The 19,666-nt window shown below is 47.4% G+C and overlaps 1 protein-coding gene across 1 annotated transcript in view; it reads left to right on the top strand.

The window, feature by feature from the left end:
• Positions 1-14,074: 14,074 nt before the first annotated feature.
• The window catches only part of slc29a3 (solute carrier family 29 member 3), a 42,805-nt gene continuing 37,213 nt past the window's right edge, over positions 14,075-19,666 (top strand). Inside the window, exon 1 of the mRNA XM_078199374.1 lies at positions 14,075-14,618. The gene's annotated coding sequence lies outside the window, so the exon portion shown is untranslated. The remainder of the gene's footprint in view (positions 14,619-19,666) is intronic.

Raw genomic sequence — 19,666 nt, forward strand, 5'->3', positions numbered from 1 at the left:
ATTCTAGCCGGAGTGGCAGCTTCTTGCTGTGACTCCATTTTCTGGAAACTGAACATTCTTCCTTGCTTTACCCATTCCGTCCAGGTCTGCTGATGAACCATGCCCGGAGTATTGGGTCCGCCACAGTGGAGCCCATTTCTATCCCTACCCGGGACCCACGCTGCCAGCAGACGGGGCTGGATCAGGATCAGGATCAGGAACAGGATCAGGGACAGGAAACTTGGTCTTCACAATCTCCTGGCCAGCCTCCATCCCAAATCCCAAACTCATCCAAAGCTCTGCTTCCCAATGTTATCAATCGCTTAGGATTATATTGATTGGAGTTTAGAAGAGTGAGAGGGGATCTCATAGAAACTTATAAAATTCTAACAGGGTTAGAAAGGGTAGATTCAGAAAGAATGTTCCCGATGGTGTGGGTGTCCAGAACTAGGGGTCACAGTTTGAGGATAAGGGGTAACCCTTTTAGAACTGAGGTGAGGAGAAATTTCTTCACCCAGAGGGTGGTGAATGTGTGGTATTCACTCCCACAGAATGTAATTGAGGCCAAAACGTTGTGTGATTTCAAGAAGAAATTAGATATAGCTCTTGGGGCTAAAGGGATCCAGGGATATCGGGGGGGAGGGGGGGGGCGGGGGAAGGGGGGGATCAGGATATTGAATTCGATGATCAGCCATGATCAAAGTGAATGGTGCAGCAGGCTCGAAGGGCCGAATGGCCTACTCCTGCTTCTAGTTTCTATGTTTCCCAAACCCTGACTGGCTCCAAGTCACATTCACCATTCCGCCGCCCCCTGTCTAGCCAATACCTCCAGATGAATATTCTCATTCTTGTTTGCAAACCCTCCCCCATCTCTACAATCGTCTCCAACCCCCAAAATCTAAGGAATTTTCACACTAACTTCACTGCAGTGTTAATGTAAGCCAACTTGTGACATACATTCGTAAATGAATGAATGATCTCCAAGAACTCTCTATTCCTTCAATTCTGGACTCTCACAACACAAGGAATAGGAGCAGGAGAAGGCCGTCAGGCCCTTCAAGCCTGCCCTGCCATCGTTAAGCCATCAGGCATCCCATAATTCCCTATTCCCACCCAGTGCTAAGTTATGTCGTCAGTTGTCCAGCTCTGAAATTCTGGAATTCCATCTCTAAACCTCTCCACCTGGTCATCATTGAAAGGTCCTCAAAACCAACCTAGGTTTGAGTCACCTGTCCTAATACCGCCTCGGGAATAGGGTGGAGCCTCGTCTACAAATGCTTGACGCAGCCAAACAGTCACTGGCAGCTGCCATGTGAGACATAACACTTCCAATGAATGAAGTTTACCATCTAGCCAAAGCAAGGAGAGGAGTGTGCTTGATGGATTCTGTCTGGATTAATGCTGCTGATCATGGATCAGATGTTGAGGGTGGCACGGTGGCACAGTGGTTAGCACTGCTGCCTTTCAGCGCCAGGGACCCGGGTTCAATTTCATCCTCGGGTCACTGTCTGTGTGGAGTTTGCACGTTCTCCCCGTGTCTGCGTGGGTTTTCCTCCGGATGCTCTGGTTTCCACCCACACTCCAAAGGATGTGCAGGTTAGGTGGATTGGTCATGCTAAATTCCCCCTTAGTGCCCAAAGATGTGCGGATTAGGTGGATTGGCCATGCTAAATTGCCCCTTAGTGCCCAAAGATGTGCGGATTAGGTGGATTGGCCATGCTAAATTGCCCCTTAGTATCCTAAGATGTGCAGGTTAGATGGATTGGCCATGGTAAGTTGCCCCTTAGTATCCTAAGATGTGCGGGTTAGGTGGATTGGCCATGCTAAATTGCCCCTTAGTGTCCAAAGATGTGCGGATTAGGTGGATTGGCCATGCTAAATTGCCCCTTAGTATCCTAAAATGTGCAGGTTAGGTGGATTGGCCATGGTAAGTTGCCCCTTAGTATCCTAAGATGTGCGGGTTAGGTGGATTGGCCATGCTAAATTGCCCCTTAGTATCCTAAGATGTGCAGGTTAGGTGGATTGGCCATGCTGAATTGCCCCTTAGTGACCAAGGATATGTAGGTTAGGTGGATTAGCCATGGGAAATGAGTGGGGTTACAGAATGGGGAGAGAGGACCTGGGTAAGATACTCTGTCAGAGAATCGGTGCGAGTTCGATGGGTTGAATGGCCTCCTCTGCACGGTAGGGATTCTCTGGCTACATTCCTATTTTGTCACATTATTGAAGGTGCTGAGTCCAAATTATTGGAAGGTGGGGAATAAAGGGGCAGAATAAAGGTGAAAAGTACATTTAAGCAGTTTGCAATGTACAATGTCGAAAGGTTAGACGTACATCCAGATCTGCATAATACACAAGCTTAAAAATAAATGGAAATATTGTTAGATTTGGTGGTTCTCAGAATAATTCATCGCCCACTTCTCAAATGTGACAGTGGTCCATGATGGTTCAGTGAAAGACAGCAGCTGTCCATAAAATTCTCACGTGTGGTAAAAACTCGTGACGATTTTTTGATGTAAAACTTTGGACTGGAAGATTTCAGAGGCTCACGGGGGCAACGTTGGAAGTCTGCAACTATCTCAGTAATGAGGGGAGTCAATGGGCGGGATTTTCCGGCCGTGGTCACTCCAAAATCGGAAAACCCACCCAAGGTCAACAGACCTTTGCGTAATCTGTGTCCTGCCGGCTACCATTCCCGCGGCAGGCAGGATGGGAAAACTTCCCCCTCGTGTGTGTTTTCCTTTGCTGAAGGTGTAAATCGCAGGGAACAGCTGCTGTTCGGCAGACTGGAGCCAAACTTGTACGGCCTGCCAAAACAGGCTTGGTGGCAGCAGGCCCGAGCTACAAGGTGCAGCTTTTAAATTCACTCGTTATCTGAGTTTCTTTGATGGGAAATTATTCCATGATGGGACAAATTACAGGCTGAATAATCAACATCACACAGACAGATTATCTCCTCATTAGCGCATCACTGATTGTGGGAGCTTGCTTTGCACACATTGGCCGCTGTGTTTCCGATGTTATAACAGCAATTCACACTTCCAAAATGTGTTACTTTTCTCTAAAATGCTTTGAGAAACCCCCAGTGAAAGGTGCTTTATAAATGAAAGTCATAGAAATCATAGAAACCCTACAATGCAGAAAGAGGCCATTCGGCCCATCGAGTCTGCACCAACCACAATCCCACCCAGGCCCTACTCCCATATCCCTTTACATTTACCCGCTAATCCCTCTAACCAACACATCTCAGGACACTAAGGGGCAATTTTAGCATGGCCAATCAACCTAACCCACACATCTTTGGACTGTGAGAGGAAACCGGAGCACCCGGAGGAAACCCACGCAGACCCGAGGAGAATGTGCAAACTCCACACAGACAGTGACCCAAGCCGGGAATCGAACCCAGGTCCCTGGAGCTGTGAAGCAGCAGCGCTAACCCACTGTGCTACCGTGCCACCCAAGTCCTTGCTTTCTTCTGTACCTCAGCATGGGTTTTTGATTTGATTAATTATTGTTACATGTATTAGTATACAATATAAAAGTATTGTTTCTTCATAGAATCAAAGAATCCCTACAGTGCATTCTTTCTGGTTTTATCACAGCTTGGTGTGGCTCCTGCTCTGCTCAAGACCGCACGAAACCAACGACACCTACATATCCCACAAACTAATGAAAAAAAAAAGATCTTTCACACTAAATCTTTTTAAAAATACACCAGAAACCAACAGGGCCACAAAGCTGATCACAGATTGAGTTTCTACTAATTGTGTCCAATTGTGGGTTTCTGAAGGACACTTTTGATGTTAAGCCAACAGAAAGGTATTAATATTTATTTTTAAAATTACTAATAAGTTACCCATTGGATATGCTTGTTGATTTTATATATTATTTTCAAATGTATTGCGATACAAGGAAAAGTATTGTTTCTTGCGCGCTATGCAGACAAAGCATACCGTACATAGAGTACATAGGGGAGAAGGAAAGGAGAGGGTGCAGAATGTAGTGTTACAGTCATAGCTAGGGTGTAGAGAAAGATCAACTTAATACGAGGTCGGTCCATTCAAAAGTCTGACGGCAGCAGGGAAGAAGCTGTTCTTGAGTCGGTTGGTACGTGACCTCAGACTTTTGTATCTTTTTCCCAACAGAAGAAGGTGGAAGAGAGAATGTCCGGGGTGCGTGGGGTCCTTAATTATGCTGGCTGCTTTTCCCGAGGCAGCGGGAAGTGTAGACAGAGTCAATGGATGGGAGGCTGGTTTGAGTGATGGACTGGGCTTCGTCCACAACCCTTTTTAGTTGCCCGTAACTGGTTGTGTGCAGTTTTTAATTCATTTTCAGTTATTTTAAAATCAGGAGGACCGTGGTGGATAAGGCTGCATCTGTCAAACCGCTCCAAGCCACCTCTCTCACATACATCAGGGAGAATCTCTCAATGCTAAGAAGTTTTTTTTTGAAAAGACTGCACTCTGAAACGTTGACCGATTGTGTTGGTTATTTGAAGATCTCATGTTCAATCTGACAACACGGGTTTGACAGGAAACCCGTGGAAAACATTGAACAAATGTCGTTTTGCACACGGATTCCAGACAGGGAGCCGGCTGAACCCAAAGCAGAAACACTCGCCACTTTCTGGAGATGATTCTGACTGCACCAAAATCCGTACACGGGTCAAAGTCCCACCAAGGTGGAAAATCCGTTTCACTCAAATGTGTTCACCCCACATTCCGTCCTTTAAACTGCTTCTGTCCGTGGCCATCGTTCAATATTAATCACGGGCAGGGAAAGCTCTTAAAGGATTAGCAATAATCCACATCTTCCATCATACTGACACAATGATGAAGCTGCCTTCAGAATGGATATTGTGTAGCACACATGGTATTGTATTCTGGGAGGAACTGGAGTAAAACCTCCACTTCCACGTTGCTTTCCCTCGTGGAGAGTGCATGGGGATGTCAGAGGACAGAATCAGGTTTATCTGACCTGGTGGCACGGGGGCACAGTGGTTAGCACTGCTGCCTCACAGCGCCAGGGTCCCGGGTTCAATTCCGGCCTCGGGTGACAGTCTGTGTGGAGTCTGCACATTCTCCCCGTGTCTGTGTGGGTTTCCTTCGGGTGCTCTGGTTTCCTCCCACACAGTAAGAAGTTTAACAACACCAGGTTCAAGTCCAACAGGTTTATTTGGTAGCAAAAGCCACACAAGCTTTCGGAGCGTAAGTATTTGCATTCCAACCATTATTCATGTAAATTGAGTCTGTGTCTTTATATGCCCTGTTTGTGAACAGAATTCCCACTCACCTGAAGAAGGGGCTTGAAGCTCCGAAAGCTTGTGTGGCTTTTGCTACCAAATAAACCTGTTGGACTTTAACCTGGTGTTGTTAAACTTCTTACTGTGTTTACCCCTGTCCAACGCCGGCATCTCCACATCATTCCTCCCACACTCCAAAGATGTGTGGGTTAGGTGCATTGGCCGTGCTAAATTGACCCTAGTGTCAGGGGGACTAGCTAGGGTAATTGTGTGGGGTTATGGGAATAGGGCCTGGGTGGGATTGTGGTCGGTACCGACTCGATGGGATGAATGGCCTCCTTCTGCACTGTAGGGATTCTATGATTCAGGCGAGAGTGATATAGAATCGTAGAATGGTTGGGATGTTTTCGAGAACCATTACAGCAAGCCCCTGATTAAGGTTGACACAATCAACGTTGCTTTGTTCTAGTGCAGTTTTCAATTTGGGAGTATGTATCTGTCCAATAATTTTCCCATAATCTCACTTGTTTGATTTTAATGTGATTTATTATTGTCACATGTATTAATATACAGTGAAAAGTATTGTTTCTTGCACGCTTTCTTTTACGCAGAGGGTGGTCTGGAATTCACTGCTCAAGTTGGTGGTGGAGACAGAGACTCTAAACTAATTTTTAAAAAGTACCTGGATCTGCATCTTAATTTGATTTGATTTGATTTATTATTGTCACGTGTATTAGCATACAGTGAAAAGTATTGTTTCTTGCGCGCTATACAGACAAAGCATACCGTTCATAGAGAAGGAAAGGAGAGAGTGCAGAATGTAGTGTTCCAGTGACATCTAGGGTGTAGAGAAAGATCAACTTAATGCGAGGTAGGTCCATTCAAAAGTCTGATGGCAGCAGGGAAGAAGCTTTTCTTGAGTCGGTTGGTACGTGACCTCAGACTTTTGCATCTTTTTCCCGATGGAAGAGGTGGGAGAGAGAATGTCCGGGGTGCGTGGGGTCCTTGATTATGCTGGCTGCTTTGCCGAGGCAGCGGGAAGTGTAGACAGAGTCAATGGATGGGAGGCTGGAGGTCACAGATTTCCAATGGCCTTGAAATCCCGCATTTTTCTCGATCTATCCCCTCCAATGCCTTTGGGGTCAATGTTCCATCGCTGGGGATCTATTCAGCCTCGTCGCTCCCCCACTTCCTAACCTCTCCCCACCTCCTTATCTCCTTATCTCCTGTTCTTACCTTTAAAGTAACTGGTGTCCACTGTTATCCCCCACGACCACCCCCCCTCCACCCCCGCCCCACCCCCCCCAACCCCCCCCACACACACCAGAGGCTGCCTCTTGCCTCTTCCTGTCGCCCAAGGGAACTGGGAAACCTGCAGGCTACACATCCCAGCCCAAGCGACACCAGAATTTAATGATGTTGGATTCTCCTGTCTCTTGGCAGGTGAGTGTTGAGTGAGGAGACCCATTGTTCGCTGCGTAGGTTTCTCAGCTTCTCATAGCTGATGTGAAGTGAACTCCTGATTTGCCAATCCAATAGCAGATACTACTCGTGAACTCACTGTGGGAGTTGGAAGGGTGGCTGGCAGGGGAAGCCTTTACTTGTCCTGACAACAGGAATCTGTTCCCCTCAAGTGTTGAGATTTCTTGATGACAGGGGTGTGGGGAAGATGTTTCCATTAGTCAGAGAGACTCGGATCCGAGGGCACAGCCTCAGAGTAAAGGGCCGACCCTTTAGAACCGAGATGAGGAGGAATTTCTTCAGCCAGAGGGCGGTGAATCTGTGGAATTCATTGCTACAGAGGAGGCCGGGTCATTGAGAGTATTTAAGACAGAGATAGATAGGTTCTTGATTGCTGAGGGGATCAAAGGTTACAGGGAAAAGGTGGGAGAATGGGATTGAGAAGTTATAGAGTCGTAGAGGTTCACAGCATGGAAACAGGCCCTTCAGCCCAACTTGTCCATGCCTTCCCTTTTTTATAACCACTGAGCTAATCCCAATTGCCTGCATTTGGCCCATATCCCTCTATACCCATCTTACCCATGTAATTGTCTAAACGCTTTTTAAAAGACAAAATTGTACCCGCGTCTACTACTACCTCTGGCAGCTCGTTCCAGACACTCACCACCCTGTGTGTGAAAAAATTGCCCCTCTGGACCCATTTGTATCTCTCCCCTCTCATCTTAAAAATATGTCCTTTAGTTTTAGTCTCCCCTACCTTTGAGAAAAGATATTGACTATCTGGCTGATCTGTGCCCCTCATTATCTTATAGACCTCTATAAGATCCACCCCACAGCCTCCTACGTTCCAGAGAAAAATGTCCCAGTCGATCCAGCCTCTCCTCATAACTTATCAGCCATGGTTGAATGGCGGAGCAGACTTGATGGGCCAAATGGTCTAATTCTGCTCCTTATATCATATGGTCTTACCTCCACTCGGATCTGTCCGTGGTCAGTCTTCCCCCCCCCCCGCCCCCCAACTTATAAACTTTGAGACATGTATCTGAGGTTGGGAGCTTCCTTTACAAGCCCATATTGTGTTTAATGGCACTAAAGAAATAACATTAGGGTAAAACAGTTGAAGTACGGTGCAGTTTCAAAGGCTTGCCAAATGGAATAGCACCTCCAATCAAATCCCAGGCTGCCAGTGCAGGAAGACAGTACTGTGTGGACAGTTACTGTGTTCACCCCAGTCCAACGCCGGCATCTCCACATCAGTGCAGGAAGAGGGCACATTTGTGTTCACAAAATGGGAAGGAGGTGAAATAATATGGAGCAATACTGCCCTCTGCGGGCGATAGAGAAAATTACACAGCTCAGAGCATGATTGAAAAATTTTGGGGATTCAAATGACATTTAAGTCTTAATTTTTCCTTCCGTTGTTCAGCCCTACCCATCCATGTGCTATAACCTTGTACAGGATACGTTTCTGTCATGGTAACACTACTGGACTCGTGATCTCAAAACCAGGACGAATAGTCAGGAGTTTAAAATCCCACCATCACAGTTCAAGAAATTGAATTTCGTTTTTAAAAAATCCAGAATTTTTAAAAAAAGTTATCAGTTTATTTGTTTTTAGATTAATCTTTTTTTAAATTCATTTGTGGGACATGGGCGTCGCTGGCTGGCCGGCCAGCATTTATTTCTCCTTATATCCTTATCCACATACTGCCTCACTGCTGCCACATTATATCTACACACTGGACGGCATCTCCACACCATGACTACCATCGACACCGCAAACTGCCGGCTCCAAGTGGAGAGGATCTCCAAGAAGATCGCGCATATCGACACAGACATCAAGTTTCTACAGCCGGCATCTCCACATCAGCATTTATTGCCCATCCCCAGTTGCCCCTTGAGAAGGTGGTGGTGAGCTGCCTTCTTGAGTCGCTGCAGTCCATGTTCTGTGGGTTGATCCACAATGCCGTTAGGGAGGGAATTCCAGGATTTTGACCCAGCGACTGCGAAGGAACGGCCGATATATTTCCAAGCCAGGATGGTGAGTGATTTGGAGGGGAACTTGGTGTTGTTCACATGTATCTGCTGCCCTTGTCCTTCTAGATGGAAGTGGTCATGGGTTTGGAAGGTGCTGCCTAAGGATCTTTGGTGAATTGCCGCGGTGCATCTTATAGATAGTACACACTGCTGCTACTGAGCGTTGGTGGTGGAGGGATTGAATGTTTATGGATGTGGTGCCAATCAAGCGGGGCTGCTTTGTTCTGGTTGGTGTCGAGTTTCTTGTCTGTTGTTGGAGCTGCACCCATCCAGACAAGTGAATCTGTCAGATCACTGTAAAAATCCAACCAGGTCATTCCACTTTAAAAGTATTTAATTGGCTGTAAAACACTTTGGTATATCATGAGGATGTAGAAGGTGCTAGATCAATGCAAATCTTTTTAATTTCATTGAATCCCTACAGTGCGGAAGGAAGCCATTCGGCCCATTAAGCCTGCACCGATAACAATCCCACCCAGGCCCTATTCCCATAACAACATTTATTTACCCTGTTAATCTCCCTGACACTAAGGGGTAATTTATCATGGCCAATCCACCTAACCCGCACATCTTTGGACTGTGGGAGGAAACCTACGCAGACACGGGGAGAACGTGCAAACTCCACACAGACAGGCACCCTAGGCTGGAAGTGAACCCGGGTCCCTGGCGCTGTGAGGCAGCAGTGCTAACCCACTGTGGCACCGATATACGTGGTCGGGTCATTTAGGACTGAGATGAGGAGAAATTTCTTTTCACAGAGGGTTGTGAATCTTTGGAATTCTCTACCTCAGGGAGCTGTGGATGTTCAAGTCTGAGATTGGTGGATTTTTTGCATTAAGAAATGGGATGTGGGGAGGGAGTGAGCAAGTGGATGAAGGAAGATCAGTCATGATCTTAATGAATGGCGGAGGCGGGCTCGAGGGGCCATACAGCCTTCCCTTGCTCTTATTTCCTGTGTCACTTCTAATGGGGTCCGGGTCCATAGGACTCTTAAATCGGCCTCGCAGGTGGAGGATGCGGTCAAGAAGGCGTACGGCGTACTGGCCTTCATTAATCGAGGGATTGAGTTTAGGAGTCGGGAGATAATGCTGCAGCTTTATAGGACCCTGGTTAGACCCCACTTGGAGTACTGCGCGCAGTTCTGGTCACCTCATTACAGGAAAGATGTTGAAGCCATTGAAAGGGTGCAGAGGAGATTTACAAGGATGTTGCCTGGATTGGGGGGCATGCCTTATGAGGATAGGTTGAGGGAGCTTGGTCTCTTCTCCCTGGAGAGACGAAGGATGAGAGGTCACCTGATAGAGGTTTACAAGATGTTGAGAGGTCTGGATAGGGTAGACTCTCAGAGGCTATTTCCAAGGGCTGAAATGGTTGCTACGAGAGGACACAGGTTTAAGGTGCTGGGGGGTAGGTACAGAGGAGATGTCAGGGGTAAGTTTTTCACTCAGAGGGTGGTGGGTGAGTGGAATCGGCTGACGTCGGTGGTGGTGGAGGCAAACTCGTTGGGGTCTTTTAAGAGACTTCTGGATGAGTACATGGGATTTAATGGGATTGAGGGCTATAGATAGGCCTAGAGGTGGGGATGTGATCGGCGCAACTTGTGGGCCGAAGGGCCTGTTTGTGCTGTGGCTTTCTATGTTCTATGTTCTATAATCCTCTGCCCTTACCTGCCGTGCTGGCCAGTGTGTTTCTGAGTGGGTATTCAGCTGTGTCACGACAAAAAGCGACAAGGTGCCCATGGTACTGTGGCGTCTCCAGGAGATGGCAGCCCAGCCACATCACCATCATGCCAACTATGCCAGCGGCTCCAGTTAGTTTACTGTCACTGATCTCGTGGTCTTTTATTAATAACACCCAGACCCTAAGGCAAACTTGGGGTAAGACCTCAGGATACAATCTAACCCTGCATGCCATCCATGTAAAAACAAACAGGGAGGTGTGTCTGTGTGTGTGAGTGTGCGTGTGTCCGTGAGTGTGTGCATGTGTGTGTCTGTGCGTGTGTCCATGAGTGTGTGCATGTGTGTGTGTGTGAGAGTGTGTGCACGCACGCCTGTGGGTGTGCATGTGTGTGAGCGTGCGTGTGTGAGCGTGCGCATGTGTGTGCGTGTGTTGCACGCACGTGTGTGTGTATGTGTGCGCACGACTGTGAGTGTGCGCGTGTGTGAGTGTGCATGTGTGTGTGCGTACGCATGTGTGAGTGTGCACGTGTGTGAGTGTGCCTGTGTGTGTGCATGCGTGTGTGCACGTGTGTGTGCATGCGCGCGTCCGTGAGTGTGCACGCGCGTGTGTGTGTGCATGTGTGTGTGTGCGCGTGTCTGTGAGTGTGCACGTGTGTGTGTGTGTGAGTGTGTGTGTGCGTGTGTGTGCGTGTGGTGACCTTTTACATCTGTGTGATATATTTTCTGATCACTCCTAGCGTGTTGCCAGCAGTTTGCGGTGAGCTCTCACCAGCCTCCAGCCTCAGGAAGCTCCTGCGAGCTGCGCTGATGAACAGAATTGGATCCATAATTACCGATTTCTCGCTCTAGCCGAGACTGACACATGTTTGGCTTTTTAAAACGTCTTGTTGACAGTCGACAAACGCGGCACTATTAACTGGTACACGCAATGTCAATTAAACTCACTCTGCTCTCTCCTGGTCAAATAGAAACATTGATAAATAATTACCATGTCTCACCCAGACAGGCACTGGCTCTTGTCAGCTTTTGTTTAAGCATGGGGAAAATTTTATTACTTAATTGAATCAGGGAGCAGTCTGTTCGATGGAGAGCTCCCAGTTGCTGAGAAGCCGCTGCTTTCTTTTTTCGTGTGATTTACTAATGGACCTAATTTATGTCAATCTGATATCAGGCCCATCCTCCTGCTACGGCAACTGGAAACTTCAAGAGCCATCAGCTTCATCAGAGTCAACCTTGTTTGTTTTATCTTTCACCCTCCCTCTGTACAGGAGGCAAACACTCCAGCGGTTAAAGGGATAGCAAATGATCACCTGGCAGATGGCAATCAAGGCTGCAAAAGGGCTTTAAATCTGGTTAGGCCGGAGACACCTGGCTATTTAATAACCGGGGACTGGTGGGGGCAGCTGCGAGGTATCGGAAGCTCGTTCCAAATTGGATTCCCGAATGGAATTCTCCTCCTCAAACCGGTGCGAGCTGCGGAAACCAAACCATTTTTTTTTTGTGTCAGCCTCGATCTGCTCCGACAGGGCCGAAATAAAGCTTCGATCAAAGCAAATTACTGTGGATGCTGGAATCTGAAACCAAACGCTGGAAAATCTCAGCAGGTCTGGGGAGCATCTGTAAGGAGAGAAAAGAGCTGACGTTTCGAGTCCAGATGACCCTTTGTCAAAGCTAAAAGGCAGAGAAAGTGGGAGATATTTATACTAAATGTAGACTATGTTTATACTAAGTAATACTAGTGTAAAGATTTCCCACTTTCTATGCCTTTTAGCTTCGACAAAGGGTCATCTGGACTCGAAACGTCAGCTCTTTTCTCTCCTTACAGATGCTGCCAGACCCGCTGAGATTTTCCAGCATTTTCTCTTTTGGTTTTAAAGCTTCAATAAATTGGCCTTAAATAAAGAAAAATGACCCGAGACAGGGTGGCCCCTGTGCCATTTGAACCCAGAGGCTCATTACATAACATTCCTCATTGATAAATGGATTGTTTTAGTGTTCGAGACAAAGGAGTGATGTCCATCAGCGCTTACAGTTTAACATCTGCACAAGTTGTAAGTGCAGAGCTGGTTAAAAGTCTGGGCCTGTCGCCAATAAGTCATTTTTTTTTGCAAAAAATAAACAGGGGCCCACCAAACGGGGACACTTCTGTCAAAGAAAATGAAAATTATTTTTCTAAAGTCCACTGAATACAGACCCCTTGCTCATGCAGTGTAATTTTTTGTTCCATTTGAAATTTGGCACAGTGTGTGTCCTGTTGAATACAAGACAAAAAGGTTTGACAATATGTCTCTATTTCTCAGCAATACCCAGGTACTGCACTGCCAAACCATTTCTTGCTCCTTCTCTGATCACAAGGATCACGTCCAACTGAAGAAAGATAATGAGGATGAGCTTCAAGAAACATTCACATCTGTTGGTGACCACTTCCCCCTTTCGTTTTGACTACAGAGATGCCATGACCAGTGGCTTATGAAGGGTGACATTACAAAAGTTTCCTCCTTCACTGTCAATAGTGGGTGTGACAAATGGTTTCTAAAGGGTTTCTAAAGGGCAAAACTGAATCCTGTTTCTCAAATGAAGACAGAATATTTCAGTCAAGGTTCTACTGACAGTGACTTAAAGTAATGTTGTAGGGATTCTATGATTCTATCAGACCCTCTGAGGAGAACAACACCAGCTTCTCCCATCTACCCACATAACAGAAGTGTCTCATCTCTGAAACAAACTTTCTGCACCCTCTCAAACACCTTCATATCCCCCTCACAATGTGGTGCTCCCGGTTCGACAGAACAGTTCGCTGAAGGCAGAGTCACGCCTTAGTAAAAATTCACCGCAACTTCCTCAATTTCCTATTCACCATGTCTCGATGTATAAAGCCCAACATCCCTTATGTCTTATTAATCACTTCCTTCAATGATTTGTGCCGATATACTCCTAGCCCACCTACCCCCCCCCACCCCCCCACCCCCCCACCTACCCCCCCACCCACGCCCCCACCTACCCCCCCACCCCCCCACCTACCCCCCCACCCACCCCCCACCTACCCCCCCACCCCCCCACCTACCCCCCCACCCCCCCACCCCTCACCTATCCCCCCACCCCCCCACCCACCCCACCCACTCCCCCACCCACCCCCCCCCCACCCCCCCACCCCCCCACCTACCCCCCCACCCCCCCACCCCCCCACCCCCCCACCACTCCCGCTCCCATACCCGCTACAGAATTGTACTGCTTATTTCGTATCGCCCCACAGGACGGACAATTAATTATCTTTGGAAAGCAGCTGAAAAGGGAAATTGATAAAATGAGGGAATGGAGTAAAAAAATCCCAGCTGGAATTTGGTATCAGTAAGCCCGAGATAATGCCACACAAAACAACAGTAATTAAACTCTGAATAGGCCGAGTATTGTGGAAGGAATGCGAGGCGAACAAGATGACAGGAAATTAAATGCAGTGTTAATACAGCTGCTAAAATGTGGAATTTTGTTCGCTTTGTTTCGAATCACAGGAGATGTGCAATCTTAAAACCAACAGGTCACAGTGATTGGATAAACCTTTGTGTTATTTTCTCCAGCGAGGATGTCAGTAACTGGAGGTCACCGATACAAAATAATTGGCAAAATTACAAATGAGGAAATGAGAATTGTTTTCTACTTGTTCTGAAAGTCTCAAACTGACCTGAATGTTGAGAGCAGAGATCAGGAACTCCCAGCTGTCTTCAGAGGGCTTTGTGCATGCGTAGACTGGGATCCGGCTGCGCTTGCACAGTTCAGCATTTTTACAGCGCCCTGGGTGACCCAGAGTGGACACCTTTGAGAACCAGGCAGGGTACAGGGAGAAATCCCACAGGGAGAGTCCCAGATGGAGTATAAGGACAGGAAGAGCTCCCGTTTCAGTTAAAAAGAGAGGAGCAGAGAAAAAGGAGATAGGAAAAGAACCGCAGGTCCAGAGTGAAGAGAGCTGAAGAAAATCAAACAGAGGAAGCGCTGAGGATCTGAGACGGCAGTAGAGGGTTGGTGGCTCGTTGCTGAGGCCTGTCCGGGAGCATTGGAACCCCTGTGGAGCAGTACTCTCCTGCTCGGTGTAACCTGCGATCTGAAATTGTGCTTTGTGAGTCGGTGCTCGAGTGTGCACACGGAAACGGAATCGCTGGAGAGGGGTTGAAAGCCGACGAGGTGGGCCATCGTTGATGCCACCAAAATTTGGAGAGAATTACAAGGTGAGATTGGAATCCCTCATGAGAGGGAGACAGAGTTACGAAGAGTTTGGGAGTGTTGCAGTCCAAAGATGTGTGGGTTGGGTTGATTGGCCATGCTAAATTGTCCATTAGTGTCAGGGGGATTAGCAGGGTAAATATGTGGGGTTACGGTAATAGGGCCTGGATGGGATTGTGGTCGGTGCAGACTCGATGGGCCAAATGGCCTCCTTCTGTACTGTAGGGATTATATGATTTGAGGGAGTGTTCCTGATGCCTGGGTAGGTTAATTAAGAAATCCACGGATTCCGTCTTGGTCACATCTGCTATTTAGTATGCAGTGTGGTGTGTTTGACCATAGTTGGCTTGTTAATTCCCCTGTGCCTTATCCTTACCCTGAATATTCGAATATAAGATATAAATTGTAAATTATTTGATCTTTCTGACCGTTTAAAACCTGTAGAATCTTGTGTCTTTATTCACTAAGCATGTGTCTTGAATCATACAATCCCTACAGTGCAGAAGGAGGCCATTCGGCCCATTGAGCCTGCACTGACCACAATCCCACCGAGGCCCTATTCTTGTAACCCCACATATTTACCGGGCTAATCCCAATGACACTAGGGTCAATTGAGCATGGCCAATCAACCTAACCCGCACACCTTTGGACAGTGGGAGGAAACTGGAGCACCCGGAGGAAACCCACGCAGACATGGGGAGAATGTGCAAACTTCCACACAGACAGTGACCCGAGGCCAGAATTGAACCTGGGCCCCTGGCGCTGTGAGGCAGCAGTGCGAACCCACTGTGCCACCGTCCTACCCCTAATCTCAGACATTGTCAACTTTTAGCGTTATTGGTTCCCTAACCTGATCTTACCAACAACCCTGGGGATCTGGCCTAGGATCATAAGATCTGCAACACAGCCTCTGAAAGGATAAAGGAATCAGCTCCCACAAGAACCTTCAAAAGGCAATTGGACATGTTCTCCAAGAGCACGGATTTGCAGGGTTATGGAGCAAAGGCTGGCATTGGGAATGAATTGGGCTCTTAAATCCATCTGGTAATTTTTTCACATCATGACCTTAAGCATGGGATTCTCACCCAGCTACAATCGCCATCTTTTTCCATCATTACATCACATTGTCAAATGGAGGTTGAGGGGAGACCTGATAGAAGTCTACAAGATCATGAGAGGCATGGGCAGAGTGGATAGTCCGAAGCTTTTTCCCAGGGTGAAAGAGTCAATTACTTGGGGGCACAGTTTTAAGGTGCGAGGGGCAAGGTTTAAAGGAGATGTACGAGGCAGATTTTTTACAGAGGGTGGTGGATGCCTGGAACTCGTTGCCGGGGGAGGTAGTGGAAGCGGATACGATAGTGACTTTTAAGGGGCGTCTTGACAAATACATGAATAGGATGGGAATAGAGGGATATGGTCCCCAGAAGGGTAGGAGGTTTTAGTTAAGTCAGGTAGCATGGTCGATGCAGGTTTGGAGGGCCGAAGGGCCTGTTCCTGTGCTGTAATTTTCTTTGTTCTTTGTTCTCTGAAACTCGACAGATGGTTGAGGTAGTGGTGGGGGAGCATTTTAGTGATAGCGATCACAAAACGGTACAATTTAAGCTTGTTATGGACAAAGAAATAGACAAGTTGCAAATAAAAAAAGGTTTTGGATTGGGGGAGAATGGACTTTAGTAAAATAAGGCAGAATCTGGCCAAGGTAGACTGGAAACAGCTACTATTGTGGAAATCTACAGAAGGCGGAGTAGGCGGCCTTGAAAAGGAAAATGAGGAGGGTACAGGCCTGACATGTTTTATCTAAGGTGGCAGGAAGGGGTAACAAGCCCATGGAGCCATGGATGACCAGAGATATTCAGGATACAATGAGAAGGAAATGAGTGGCTTTTGGCAGGTACAAGCGGAGACATTAGTGGAGTACAGAAAGTACAAGGGTGGAGCTTAGGAAAGCAATTAGGAAAGCAAAGAGGGGATATGAGAAAGCTCTGGCTGGTAAAAGTAGGGAAAATCCCAAATATTCTATAAGTTTATCAATGGGAAGAGGATAACCAGGGAAAGAGTAGGGCCCATTAGGGGCCAAGGGGGCAATCTATGGATGGAACCAGAGGACATCCGTAGGGGTTGAACATCCGCCTTCACCCAAGAGAATGAGGATGAAGGTATGAAATTCAGGGAGAGAGACTGTGAGGTTCTTGAGGAAATTGGCATCGGGAAGGACAATGTATTGAGGGTGCTGGCAGCCTTAAAAGTGGAAAAACTTCCAGGTCTGGATGAATTGTGTCTCAGGGTGCTGTGGGAGGCTATGAAGGAGTTTTCAGGGATTATGACCAAAATTTTTAATTCCTCTCTGGCCATGGGGAGGTGCCAGAGGACTGGAGAACAACTAACATGGTTCCACTATTTAAGAAGGGGTGTAGAGATAGGCTAGGGAACTACAGACCAGTGAGTCTCATGTCAGTGGTGGGGAAATTATTTTTGAGCCATATATTATTAAAGCAGGGAAGTCATGTTGGAGTTGTGTAGAACTTTGGTGAGGCCACAGCTGGAGCACTGTGTGCAGTTCTGGTCGCCACAATATAGGAAGATGTGATTACACTGGAGGGGTTGCAGAGGAGATTCACCAGGATGCTGCCTGGGATGGAACATTTAAGTTGTGAAGAGAAGTTGAATAGACTTGGGTTGTTTTCATTGGAGCAGAGAAGGCTGAGGGGCGACCTGATTGAGATGTTCAAGATTATGAGAGACATGGACAGAGTGGATAAGGAACAGGTGTTCCCCTTAGTTGAAGGGTCAGTCATGAGGGGGCATAGGTTCAAGGTGAGGGGCAAGAGGTTTAGGGGGGATGTGAGGAAAACCTTTTTTACCCAGAGGGTGGTGAGGGTCTGGAGTGGGCTGCCTGGGAGGGTGGTGGAGGCGGGATGCCTCACATCCTTTAATAAGTACCTGGATGAGCACTTGGCACGTCATAACATTCAGGGCCATGGGCCAAGTGCTGGTAAATGGGATTAGGTGGGAGTTCAGGAGTTTCTCACATGTCGGGCAGACTTGATGGGCCAAAGAACCTTTTCAGCGCTGTGTGATTCTATGATTAACACTCCTGGGATGGAGGGGGACATGGTCAGATACGGATTAGCTGGTGAGCTGGGTGCTGTGGCTAAGTTCCTGAGGTGAAATTGGATCCAGAGATTTTCAGCAACCTGTATACCCTGACAACGGAAAACCGCTATGGAAAATTCTGTGCGTGCATTCTGTCTTGTCACCAATTTTTGTTGTGTTATTCAGTTGCCAGTGTTCCAATGCACCAATTGTGCAAGACCTTGGTGAACGTCTGTGCTCATAGCTCTCACGTGCTGGGGTCTAGTGAAATGTGAGAGATAGGCAGAGAGGGAAGAAAGATTAATCAATTCATCTCAGGTCATTTGATCTGTGGCTGAGTTACACTGAGGCTTCAGTTAGTACAGAAGCAGCCCCTTGTGTTGGCTACAAGGCGTTGTGAGCAGATGTTGACATTAACATTCAATAAATTGTGAATGTAGCCCAATCCATCACACAAGCCAGCCTCCCATCCATTGAGTCTGTCTACACTTCCCGCAGCCAGCATAATTAAGGACCCCACCCACCCCGGACATTCTCTCTTCCACTTTCTTTCGTCGGGAAAAAGATACAAAAGTCTGAGGTCACGTACCAACCGACTCAAGAACAGCTGCTTCCCTGCTGCCGTCAGACTTTTGAATGGACCTACCTCGCACTAAGTTGATCTTTCTCTACACCCTAGCTATGACTGTAACACTACATTCTGCACTCTCTCCTTTCCTTCTCTATGAACGGTATGCTTTGTCTGTATAGTGCACAAGAAACAATACTTTTCACTGTATACTCATACATGTGACAATAATAAATCAAATCAAAATCAAATAAATTCTCACTGTAGCCTCACCGGTAGTTCTAACTGAAATGTCTGCTTAAATAAACACACAATCTTTTCCATTTCCAATGATTTCCAGTCCTCTGTTTTAAGGCTTTGGATGCCTATCAATGTAAATGAGGTGTGTGTATCTTATTCCCAAGGAACAACAATGTTCATTCACCACCCACAACCCGATTAGAAAAATGTACAAACGTCATTTAAAATGACCAGTGTCGCACAGTCGGAGTCCAGGTAGTCTCCCAGACACCTCCAGGCTCTCCTGCGGATGAGGTGGATGCAGTCAGTGGTCGGCCAGTTCTGTAAGCAGTGCCAATTCAGTGAAGCCTCCATTTTGGCACCTCTTTCAGGTGGCAAGTGGGCAAGCACGGTGGCACAGTGGTTAGCACTGCTGCCTCACAGTGCCAAGGACCCGGGTTCGATTCTGGCCTCGGGTGACTGTCTGTGCGGAGTCTGCAAGTTCTCCCCATGTCTGCGTGGGTTTCCTCCGGGTGCTCCGGTTTCCTCCCACACTCCAAAAGATGTGCTGGTTAGGGTGCATTGGCCGTGTTAAATTCTCCCTCAGTGTACCCGAACAGGCGCCGGAGTGTGGCGACTAGGAGATTTTCACAGTAACTTCATTGCAGTGTTAATGCAAGCCGAACTGTGACAATAATAAATAAACTTGAACCTTAAATAAACTTAACTCATAGAATAGAATCCCTACACTGCAGAAAGAGGCCATTCGGCCCATCAAGCCTGCACCCACCCAGGCCCGCTCCCTGTAACCCCACACGTATTTCAGGGTATTATCCCCCCCCGTTCAGCAATAAAAGAAATTGCATGCCTGCTTCTCTCACTTTGCTTTCACTCGAACCTGCTACTTTCACAAGGTTTCCTCCGGGTGAGTTATGGTGCCCACTGAGTTATATTCCTAACTCAGACTCTCCCTTTCGGGGGCGGGGGCAATTTTTTAAATTCATTGGTGGGGCACCGCACATCGCCGGCTGGACCAGCATTTACTGCCCATCCCTAATTGCTCTTGAATCGAGTGGTCGGCCAGTTCAGAGGGCAGTTGAGAATCAACCACATTGCTGTGGCTCTGGAGTCGCATGATGGCCAGACCGGGTAAGGACGGCAGATTTCCTTCCC

Source organism: Mustelus asterias, chromosome 28 (genome assembly GCF_964213995.1).
Source record: "Mustelus asterias chromosome 28, sMusAst1.hap1.1, whole genome shotgun sequence".
Lineage (NCBI taxonomy): Eukaryota > Metazoa > Chordata > Chondrichthyes > Carcharhiniformes > Triakidae > Mustelus > Mustelus asterias.